At 36.4% G+C, this 11,849-nt stretch overlaps 1 long non-coding RNA gene across 1 annotated transcript; it reads right to left on the reverse strand.

Moving 5' to 3' along the window:
• Window positions 1-1,507: 1,507 nt before the first annotated feature.
• LOC138896819 (uncharacterized) lies at window positions 1,508-6,848 on the reverse strand. The gene is made up of 3 exons (XR_011410293.1): window positions 6,655-6,848; window positions 2,485-2,552; window positions 1,508-1,950 (listed from the first exon to the last, which is right to left on the reverse strand). It is a non-coding gene; the product is annotated as an uncharacterized lncRNA (long non-coding RNA).
• Between the last annotated feature and the right edge of the window lie 5,001 nt (window positions 6,849-11,849).

An 11,849-nucleotide genomic window follows, 5' to 3' on the forward strand; every position in this document is an offset into this window, starting at 1 on the left:
TGACGACTTGTGATTCCATGTTTGAGGTGCGAAATACGATTTTGGCGTGTTGATGATGGGCTAGTCTGGAGGACTTGAGGCCGGGTTTCGACTGTAGCTTGAGCACAAAGGTGTTGATTGTGTAAGCACGTGTTTTTGGATTTATATGCCCGGTAGTGTCCCTATTAGTGGAGTTTGTGGATGGATGGCTATGTGATGAGTATGATGTGACTGCGAGATGTGTTCATATGGTTTGAACGTGACGAGAAGGGTTTGCTTGAGGTGTAGAAGGGGATATCAGGTGCCTGATTTCTGTCTTTATTCGATGTATAGTCTCGAGTTATAGGCGTGTTGAAGGATCTTTCATCTTGTGTGGTTGCAGAGTGAAGTAAGTTTTCAATTTTGTGATATGAGTTCAGACTCAGGAAGATTAAGTGATTGCGTAATAGTTATGATTGTGGAAGGGAATAGAGAGAGGTCAGTTTGAGGCAAAGCAGGTGGGTTATCTCCTGCGGGGTGTCCTGAGGTTTGTGTGATCCCTATGTTGTTTTGTAGTGAGTTCTCTTTTACCAGTGAATTATATGTGTTGCAATTTGGGTTTGGATCACTTATGAGAGTTGGCTTGACTGTTACAAGGGTGAATGCGAGATTTGCAGATGATATGAGATATTAGATGGTTTGTGTAACATAAGTTTATGAAGGATTTAGTTAAATTTCAGTGCAAGATTTTGGGCAGCAACAGAGTATGGGTATTATAAGTTATCAAATGCTTTATTCCTTGGCTTTGAGCCAAGTGGGGGAGTCTTCTATCAACGGGTTGATTGCGCGGTTATGTGTTGTATTGGTTTCAGTTTGAGGTATACTTGTGAATCAGTTATGACTTATAGAGGTTGAGATTGAGGATGACTCGAGTGAAGGAATTTCTGGATGTGGGTTGTATTACACTCTATGGGTATATGGAAATCATGGAATGATTGAGTGGTTATTCGTGAAGGATGTAGTATGCATGGAGTAGAAATTTGTTTGGTTGCATTAAGGTGAGGTCACTTCCTTGGGTGTTGGTGTGCTAATGGGCACAGGCCGTTCGGTCCGTTTGGTCGGTATAATTGAGATTTGAGCAGGGTGGAAGACTCTCGAGAATGGTTCTAATGGATGCAAGATTTAAATGCAGCAATTGGGAACTTTCGGGATTTGTATATGGCTAGAAACTGAGATTTTCAGTGGATGGTGTCGAGACTTATAGCATTTCTATATCCTTATGGATTCTACATTTTAGTATCAGGAAGGTGAAAGAACAACTTGAAATTCGCAGGAGGTCTCTTCGGAGTGAGTAACGTTCGTCCTCGAACGTGCTAAGAATTATTCTGAGGTTACCAAATTGATGATTTTACTTTTACACATATACTCACGGTTGATTCCACGCTATCGCATTTGAGATAAGCATGACAACATCATCTCATTTGAGATTATTTCTTTTATCCATACTTGAAAACTTTAAGGCCATTTTCTTACGCTCCAATATTTTCATAAGACCTGATTTCTCACAAAAATGCACGGTATTAGTCTCAACTGGCTATAGCAACTCGTGCCTATGCACACATCAATTTTCTCGATAGTATTGAAGTAATTCAAAACTTTCTCTAGGGTGCTACATTATTCTCCGCTTAGGATCATTCGCCCTCAAACACATAACATATTTATCTCTTCTTTTGCAATTCTCAATCTTTCAAATTTTACTAACTCCCAAATTTTTCAGAAATTTCGGCAGAGTTTCCCCTGTAATTGGGCCTATCCACCTGCCAGAGTAACACCAAAATAACTCCTAACAACACATCTACAACCCAACACAATACCACAAGGTATATATCAATAACACCAATCTCAGCATTACAATCACTGCATTATCATAATGATATCAGAACATGAAGCGCATCATATGTATGCTCATCACCACATCTCTGGTCTTAAAAGCTGTTCATAATTAATTCCAGCATCATCAATTAATATCACAATAAATAGCCAAAAGCTCCACACAATGCGTATAACAACCCAAAAACAATCAATAGAGATAAAAATTACTCAACATAAAACAAATTCTTCATAAAAATCAAATTTCCAATAATTATATAAACACATCTTCTTAAGCTCATTTAATTAATTATTTGCAGAGGGAAAAATCCAAAATTAAATTAAATTCCAATAATTATCAAACCAGCAAATTCATGAAATTTCATAAATAATCAAATAACAATCACATCAAATTGTTATATAACAACAGAGTCAACAACAAGGATTTAGGCACGCCAAGTAGATGATTAAATATACGCCAATAATTATCCAATTTACTACACAATATGCTCAAGACTTTAACTCAATAAAATTTGCACATATAAACCAAGTACGTACTCGTCACCTCGCATACATGATTTTCAATTACACAAATTGCACATAAGACTCAATGCCTAAGGGGAAATTCTACCACTCGAGGTTAAGCAAGACACTTACCTCTTTGAAGTTATGCCGATATTCCAAAATTGCCTTCTTGCTTGAATTGACCTCCTGACAGCTCAAATCTATCCAAATTAATTGTATAACTTCATTAAAATTCATCAGAAACAATTTCGGATAATAATACGTCGACTTAAAAATTTATTCCAAAAAGTCAACACAAGTCAACGCGGAACTCGACATAATTTTTATGAAATTCGAACACCCATTCCGATACGAGTTCAACCATACCAATTTTATCGAATTTCAATAACAACTCGACTTCCAAATCTTAAATTTTCGTTTTTGGAAGATTTTACAAAAATCTTGATTTTTCCTCCATTAAATCCGAATTAAATGATGGATTCAAAGACATAATCATGGGAATTAATCAAAACTGGATAAGAATCACTTACCTTAAACACCCACACAAGAATCTCTCCAAAAACCGCCTTCTACCGAGCTTCAAATTTGATTTTGAGTTATGAACTCAAACCCCCGTTTCTGGGACTTTTAATTTTGCCTAGATAGGCCTTCTTCGCGTTTGCGACCTCTGTCTCGCGTTCGCGAATGCCAAAAACTCACTGCCTCAAATTCTTCTTCGCGTTCGCGTTACCAGTGTCGCGTTCGCGAAGTCCTGCCATGCATATCATCGCGTTCGCGTTCAAGCTCTCGCGTTCGCGATGCACTCAGGTCCTACTGCTTCGCGTTCACGATAGAAGCTTCGCATTCATGAATGCTGATGACTCCAGGCCCAGTTCCCTTCTTCCTTCTACGCATTCGCGACTGGCCCCTCGCGTTCGCGTAGGTTCTTCAGGCATACCTTCGCGTTCGCGAGCCCTCCTTCGCGTTCACGAAGGCCAAGTCCCAGTAGCCTCAAAACTCCTCTTCGCGTTCGCGTGACTCTCTTCGCGTTCGCGAAGAAGGAAGTCAGATACCATATACATTAGTTCTGAAACATCCCGAAATGATCTGAAACCACCCCAAAACACACCTGAGGCCCCCGATTCCTCAACCAAATACACCAACAAGTCCTAAAACATCATACGAACTTAGTCGAATTCTCAAATTACCTCAAACAATATCAAAACGATGAATCACACCCCAAATCAAAATCTATGAACCTTAAACTTTTAATTTCTATAACTTGTGCCGAAACACATCAAAATCAATCCGGAATGACTTTAATTTTTGCACACAAGTCATAATTGACATTATGGACCTACTCCAACTTCTGAAATCAGATTCTGACCCCCATATCAAAAAGTCCACTTCCGGTCCAATTCTCCAAAAATTTGACTTTCGCCATTTCAAGCCTAAATTGGCTACAGACCTCAGATTCACAGTCCGGATACGCTCCTAAGTCCAAAATCACCCAACGGAGCTAACGGAACCGACGGAACTCCATTCCGGAGTCGCCTTCACATATTTCTGACTACGGTCAAAATTCTAAGACTTAAGCTTCCGTCTTAGGGACTAAGTGTCCCAAATCACTCCGAATCATCCGTAAATCAAGCTCGACCACACACGCGGGTTATAATACATATCGCGAGGCTGCTCAAGATCTTAAGTCACTAAACGGGGCGTAAATTCTTAAAACGACAAGTCGGGTCGTTATAATTATTTTGGCAAGTTACATTATTTGAGCACTTGAGGTGCAAATTGTGATATTGATACGCATGCGGTGGTATAAGGTCTGGGTATTGAAATGCATGCGGTGAGATAAGGGTGGCTTGATACGCGTGGCTAGTAGGGGAAACTAGTAGAAGTCATGCGGTGTGATAAGGATGGCTGAAATGCGGGATGTTATTTCGGAAAAAATATTTTCTTTTAAATAAATTGTGAAGGCTCCCGCGATGAGATAATGAAATGAGGTATTGTGAATTTGTTTATGATTTGGGACTACGAGGCGATACCTTGAGAGTGCCCTTGTTGATAATAATTTATGGCCGAAGTTGCCTTGATTATTTATTGTGATTTTTCTTAAAGTTGAAAGGAAATTTGGTTTTGTTTCCACGAGATATTATTTGCCATTATTTCGCTTAATTAAATAGTAACACACTACTTGATTCATTTCCAATGTCATTTTATTTTACTATATTGTTAAACATTTTACCATGCCGTTATTATATTCCAGTAGGGCCTCACCTGACCTCGTCACTACTCTACCGAGGTTAGGTTTGGCACTTACTGGGTATCGTTGTGGTGTACTCGTACTACGCTTCTGCACATCTTTTTGTGCAGATCCAGGTACATCTTACCAGCCTAGAAGTCAGTGAGTTACCTGCGCACGGAGACTTCGAGGTATATATGTCAGCGTCCGCAGACTGCGGAGTCCCCTTCTATCATTTTTATGTTACTTCCTTATTTTTCTTTAGAACTTGATATATAGAGACATTGAGAATAAATTCTTAGAAGCTTGTGACTTATTTTTACCGTGTTTTGGGAGTTGAAATTATTTGAATTATAGTTTATTTATTTCATATATTTATTATTATTCCGCATTGATAGGCTTACCTAATCTTAGAAATTAGGTGCCATCACAAATTCTTACGGAGGGAATTTGGGATCGTGACAGTCTTGAGCTTTTAACACATTTTTCTTAAAAAAGCCAAAGGCCTTATTAATGGATTGTTAAAACCTAGTCATTTGAACAGGTTTCATATTTATGGCCATGTGAATGGCTCTCACATTTCTCTTTCTCTGATTTTACGTTTCTGTTTTGTTATGTTCATTATTTTTTAATTTCTTTTTTGTATTCTTTTTAGATTTAAATTTATATCTTTGCAGTCAAATGTTCTTGAAATAATGCTTGCCTGAAGGACAAAATAGTCATACAATCTTTTATGGTTATTTTAGTAGGCGTTGGAACATAAAAATTGTAATTTTTGAAAAACTCATTTTTCGAAAAAATTTCAAAAACTTGCAAAATTTCATAAACAAACACATTTTGAAAAACAAAATTGAAAAAAAGGAAATTTGTTTTATGGACAAACATGTCCTTAGTCTTTTAATTTTGGTCTTTCCAGTTATAATATAGTATGATGATATGATATGATGATTAACATGTGGTAGTAGGTTACCAGACTATTTTTACCAAATGTTTATCATATAGATTTACATGTAATTATTTTATAAGTGACCTAAATGTGTGAGTTTTTTTGCACAGAAGTTAAACTTCAAAAAACTTGCCGCATACACTTGTATCCTTCCTTCAACATAGGGACTTATATTTTTAGCATCTCTAAATACTTGTTTAATGTTATTAATCAACTAGTTTCTTGGCACGATGCGTTGCACGTGTAACCCATATCAATGAGTATAATTTTTTTTAAAATGATGTAAATAATATTAAAACATGTGTGTGACGTGCAACATGAAATTTGAACATAAAAATAATTAGATACCGTATGTAACTATATTTTAACAACTATATTTAGTTACACTGGTACAATGAATGAGATTAATTTTGATGTTACCGGAAACAATCGTGTGATATTATAATAGCTCAACTAATACTTCCTTAATTTTAGATGATGTCCGTAGTGGATATCCAATTCTGACGTTCCGATTAATCTGTTATGGCCAGAACTCTTGGCATCTATGTAATTTCTAATTCACTTTGTGTACATGCATTTAACATATTATTCCATGTAATTTATTGAAAAGTCTTTATCAAATAGACATGACTTTATAAGTGCCTACAACATTAACAAAAATAGAATCAGATAAAGTACAATATTACTCCTTCAAGAATCATAATAACGATTGGCTAATGTTCCAGATTTAAAGTTGTTTTCTAAAGCATGAGAATCAATAATTGGACAATAACACTCCATTATTTCTACAAAATACTATTGTTGAGCAAAATAATGTCTCAAAAGGTAAGTACCAATAAGAGGTGTGTATAAAAAAAATGAATCGCCAAGGAAAACTCAAAATAAGTCTTATGTGCATTAATCGTAATTTTCGTGCAACTGCTACACATTCAAATATCATCTTCACATAAATTTATAAACATATATTTGGTGCTCTATGTTATTTCAAATTATGTAAAGATGACATAAAATATACGATAAATGAAATAAAAGACGCCATTTCTCAAATCTTTATTTTCAACTCTTTTTCTTTAATCTAGAAATAAAAGCCTTGATAGAAATTGAAACTAATTTATACACACATACATACCTCTTTGCAACGAATTATAGATTTGATCAAATACCTATGATTTTCTTCTATCAAATGTCCATCAATCTACACCAAAAAAAGAAGAAGCATAAAACCAAGGAATAAAATAAAGGAAAGGTTAGGAAGAAAAGATAAGATACAAGTACAAATCTTGAATAAAGAAAAAGGATTTCGAAATTCAATAAATAATAATAGGAAAGATAGTCTTAAATACATAAAGCACTTTATCTTATTTTCAAGTAATATACAAATATATACTGTAGAGAATTTGAACGTGAAGTAAGCGTCTATGAGATATAATCATATTACATATGCATCTGATGCCAACATCACGTCGTCCAAAGAGTGAAGGAATAAAAGAGGGTAGAATGAAAATGTGCATGTGTTTTTAAGAGTTTGATGCCATACACTACTAGAAATTCGGTAAAAATCGATCGCGGTCAACCGACCGATTTCGGTCAGTCAAAAAAATAGCAGAAAAATCGACCAAAGTCGGCCGATTTTTCAAAATATTTTATTTTATTTTTATTTTTTTACGAAATCGACCAACTTTCGGTCGGTTAATTCGGCCGGTCATTTTAAAAAACCGACCGAATTCGATCGGTAATTTTATATTTCAATAAAACCGACCGATGTTAAAGAGTATAAATAAAATAAAAGATAGTCTTAAAATAAAATGCACAAATAGTCTAGTGGTCGAATAGTATCCTGCCACAGTACAGACCCCAGTTCGATTCCTGATGATGTATTTTTTAATTACATAATTAAAATACCGACCGACTTCGGTTGGATTTTTCGGCAATATTTTTTTTTTGGAATTTAATTGACCGACCGAAATTGGTCGGAAAATACTGACCAAAGTTGGTCGGTTAGCTCTACCGACCGCCACGAATCGGTCGATTTTCAATTGATTTTTGCCAATTACCGACCAACATCGGTCGATTTTGACGGTCGATTTTTTCCCTTTTTTTTAGTAGTGATATCTAATAGGAAATTAACATTTTTGTAGAATGAACAAAAAATTGACATATTTGACAAACCAAGAATATATTAGAAAGGCTCATTTAAAGAAAAAAAGGAAGATTACTTACGCAACAAAATAGCAGCATACTTCAACCATCAAGAAAAGGATAAAGGCAAAATTGTGTCGTCCACACAATTCATGGCTTTTTCGTTTCCTTTCTTCCCTAACTTCCACGCCTTCGTTCCCCAATAATTATATTTATTTTAGTATTTGATTTTAATAGATGAATGTGGTCTTGTATTATTGCTATTTTATTTTATAGGGTTATGTAACGATCCGGCCTGTCGTTTGAAGTGTGTTAGACCAGATCCCCTATTTATTATCTCCTCTGTGTTATATTGTAGTTACATGACTCGCCGGGATTTTTGGTGTTGGTTTCGGAAAAGTTTGAGAGGGTTATGGGATACATAGTCTCTAAGTTGGATGTTTCAGTCGTAGGAGTTGACCGTAGGTTGACTTGTGTAAAAACGACTCCGGAATGGAGTTCTGGCGGTTCCAATAGATTCGTAGGGTGATTTTGGTCTTAGAAGCATGTCCGGATGTTGATTTGGAGGTCCGTAGGTCGTTTTGGCGTTAATTGGCGAAAGTTGGAAAGTTGGAGGATTTTAGAAAATTTGACCGGGAGTGGACTTTTTGATTTCGGAAGTTGAAATAGGTCCGTAATGTCAATTATGACTTGTGTGTAAAATTTAATGTCAATCGGAGTTGTTTTGGTAGGAATCGACATTAGTTTTGGAAATTCAAAAGTTCATAAGTGCTTAAGCTTGACTCGATGCGCGGTTCATGATTTTAGTATTGTTTGATGTGATTTGACGCTTCGAGCATGTTCGTATGATATTTTAGGACTTGTTGGTATGTTTGGTTGAGGTCCCAGGGTCATCGGGTGTAATTCGGACCTTGTTCGACGCATTTCGGATCATTGTGGAATTATAGAAATTTCGGTTCTCTTCAGTTCTGATTTCCTCTTACGCGATCGCGAATAGGGGGACACGATCACGAAGCCTTGTGACTGGAAGACGTGGTTTTGTTCTATGCGATCGCGAAACTTAAGAGGCCAGTAAATCGCGAACGCGTGGTAGTTGCCGTGTTCGTAGTGAAGGAAGGGGGGACCTGGGCAAGTGGATGCCTTACTCTATGCGGTCGCGAAGGTGTGCACGCGATCGCGTGGCTTTGGAAAAGTTCTCACCGCGATCACGACCAGTGTCCCACGTTCGCGTATAAGGTTTTGTTGGTAGTTTTGTTCTTCGCGATCGGGAAGGAATTTCCATGATCACGTAGTGTAAATAACTTGGCTGCAGACTTAAGTTTTAAAATCGAGGGTTTATTTCATATTACACAATTAGGACTTTGAGAGCTCGGTTTAAGGCGAATATTCGAGGGATTTTCAGTGAGATTGTTGGGGTAAGAGCTCTTAACTCATTTTTAATTAAATTCCACTAATCTATCTTTGATTTCATCATTTAATTAGGGATTTAAGTTGAAACATTGGGGAAAAATAGAGGAAACTTCCGAGGCCAAATTTTGGGGATTTGAGTGGGATTTTAGTATCGGATTTGTGTAATTCTTAAAATTGAATGGGTGTTCGATTTTTGTAATTTTGGTCGGGTTTCGAGACGCGAGTCTGGGTTGACTTTTGTGGGCAATTTTTCAATTCTTTGCTAAGATCATAATTTATTCATTTAAATTAGTTTCCTATAGTTATATTTATAGTATGAAATTATTTTGGCTAGATTCGAGCCGTTCGGAGTTGGAAAATCGAGGGAAAGACCTTCTAATTGATTGATTTAGCGTGGTTTGAGGTAAGTGACTTGTCTAACCTTGTGTGGGATAAATTCCTCTTAGGATTTTGTATTGTGGTGATAATTTGTGATATGTGAAGGTCGTATACGCAAGGTGACGAGTGCGTACATGGGCTAAATATTGACATTCTGGTTCTAGCTACGTAGTTTTCTTTCCATGCCTTAATGAGTTACTTTAGCACGTCATAGTCACCATGTTTAGCCTAATTTCACATGTCTATCTGTCTTATCTCTTATTTGCAACTTGTACTACATGTTTAGTTGAATTACTTGTTTTCTTAATTCCGTATTCATTATGTAATTGTGGGATTCTCTACTTGAAATTGCTATCCTTGAAATATCTTGCCGTTGAGTTTGGTGTTGAGTTGCAAAGGCCGTGGTTTTTGTTGAGACAAGGTGTAAGTTGTGAAATTTCATTTTATTTAGTTGTTATGCGTTGGTTTTCGTGTTATTGTTGAGGCTATTGTTTGGTTGTGACACGAGGTTTCTGTCGTGTTGTTGTTATTGTTTGCACGAGGTTTCTGCCATGCAGTTGTTACTATTTGCACGAGGTTCTTGTCGTGCCATTGTGATTATTGATATGCATGTAGTGGTATAAGGTTTGGGTGTTGATATACGTGGCTAGTAGGGGAACTACTAGAAGCCAAGTGGTGTGATAAAGTGGGCTAAAACGCGGGGTGCTATTTCAGAAAAATAATTTTTAAAACTAAATGTAAAGGCTCCCGCGGTGATATAAGGAAAGACTGTGAGTTATTTTTATAATTTAGGATTACGAGGCGGTACCTCGTAAGTGCCCCTGTTGACCTTCTATAATTGTTATATTATTTGGTTATTGCTTCCTTAAGATGTAAAATTCTTGTTTTCCTTTCGTGTTGTATTAACTTCCTTGATTTTGTGGTGTTACTTTCCGTAAATCCTTTATTGCTTCACTTCCATGTCATTTTCATTATCTCATTGTATCTTCTGTCTTAATTTTTATTAACTCCAGTAGGGCCTTGATCTGACCTCGTCACTACTCTACCGAGGTTAAGCTTGACACTTACTGGGTACCGTTGTGGTGTACTCATACTATGCTTCTGCACATATTTTATACAGATCCAGGTACATTCTATCAGCCTCGGTATTAACGCATTGGGTGGCTTGCTTGGAGACTTCAAGGTACACCTGCCCGCGTTCGCAGGCCTTGATCGAAGTCCCCTTCTATCCTGTTCCTTTCTTATTTCTTTACATCTTTATAGACAGTGATGTATAAGAGTGTTCAGTAATGTATTTAGAGCTTATGACTTATATTTCATCGGGTTTTGGGAAATGTACATGTTGAGTGTCATGACCCAAAATCCATTAAAGGCCGTGATTGCGCCTAACACCGATTTCAGGCAAGCCAACCATAATTAATTAACTTAATTACCCATTTTAGTATTTTTAAAATCAAAATTTTTCTTCAATTAAATAATAAGGAATAAAATTTACAGAGTAAATGATAATATTTTCCCAACAACACTACTGAACAAGTCATAAGTGCCCCCCAAACCCGGTGTCACAAGTGCATGAGCATTTACTAGGGAGTAAAATAAAATACAGTATTTGTCCGGAATACAATTTAGATAGAAAAAATATAAATAATTCTTAATGAGACTCTGCTGGCTGCGCATCGTAATATAAAATGCAGCTCACATAAGTTCCCGCATTAACCACACCTCTGCGCCCACAAGGCCGCTAGACATATATGTACCTGCACAAAAATATGCAGCAAATGTAGCATGAGTATGTAAACAACGTGTAACCAGTAAGTATCAAGCCTAATCTCGAAGAAGTAGTGACGAGAGGTCGACTTTGACACTTCACTAAGGGTCAATAATATTAGAATAGAAATATTTAAATCGACATGATTTATAGGAATAACAATAATTTCCTTGACAAGCAGAAATAATTAATTCTTCCAATTTCAATAATTTTTAATTTATCAATTAGTTTCACAAGCTACAATAAAATATTACGGTATCGTGTAATTATTATTATTAGGCACGATGCTTGCTGAGGTCATTCGACCCGATCCAGAGTATTGTGTACACTGCCGAGGGATATGCGGCACGATCCATAGATGCATCTATACTGCCGAGGCGTTCGGCCCGCTCCACAAGAAAGGAGGTCATTTTCTTATTATCCTCCGGAATGAGAAGATATTATAAGATTAACACATAAGGATGTACAATTTCCTTTAACAGTCAAATATTTTGAGCACAAATGCTAATATGTGAAATTTCAGTCTCTTACTATTTTCTCTAACAATTTACAGTATAATTCTAATACTTAAATTAAATAACGGATATAATTATCACAAGAAATTCATGATTTGAGTCCTAAACTACCCG

The sequence above is a fragment of the Nicotiana tomentosiformis genome, chromosome 1 (genome assembly GCF_000390325.3).
Source record: "Nicotiana tomentosiformis chromosome 1, ASM39032v3, whole genome shotgun sequence".
NCBI classification, from domain to species: domain Eukaryota; kingdom Viridiplantae; phylum Streptophyta; class Magnoliopsida; order Solanales; family Solanaceae; genus Nicotiana; species Nicotiana tomentosiformis.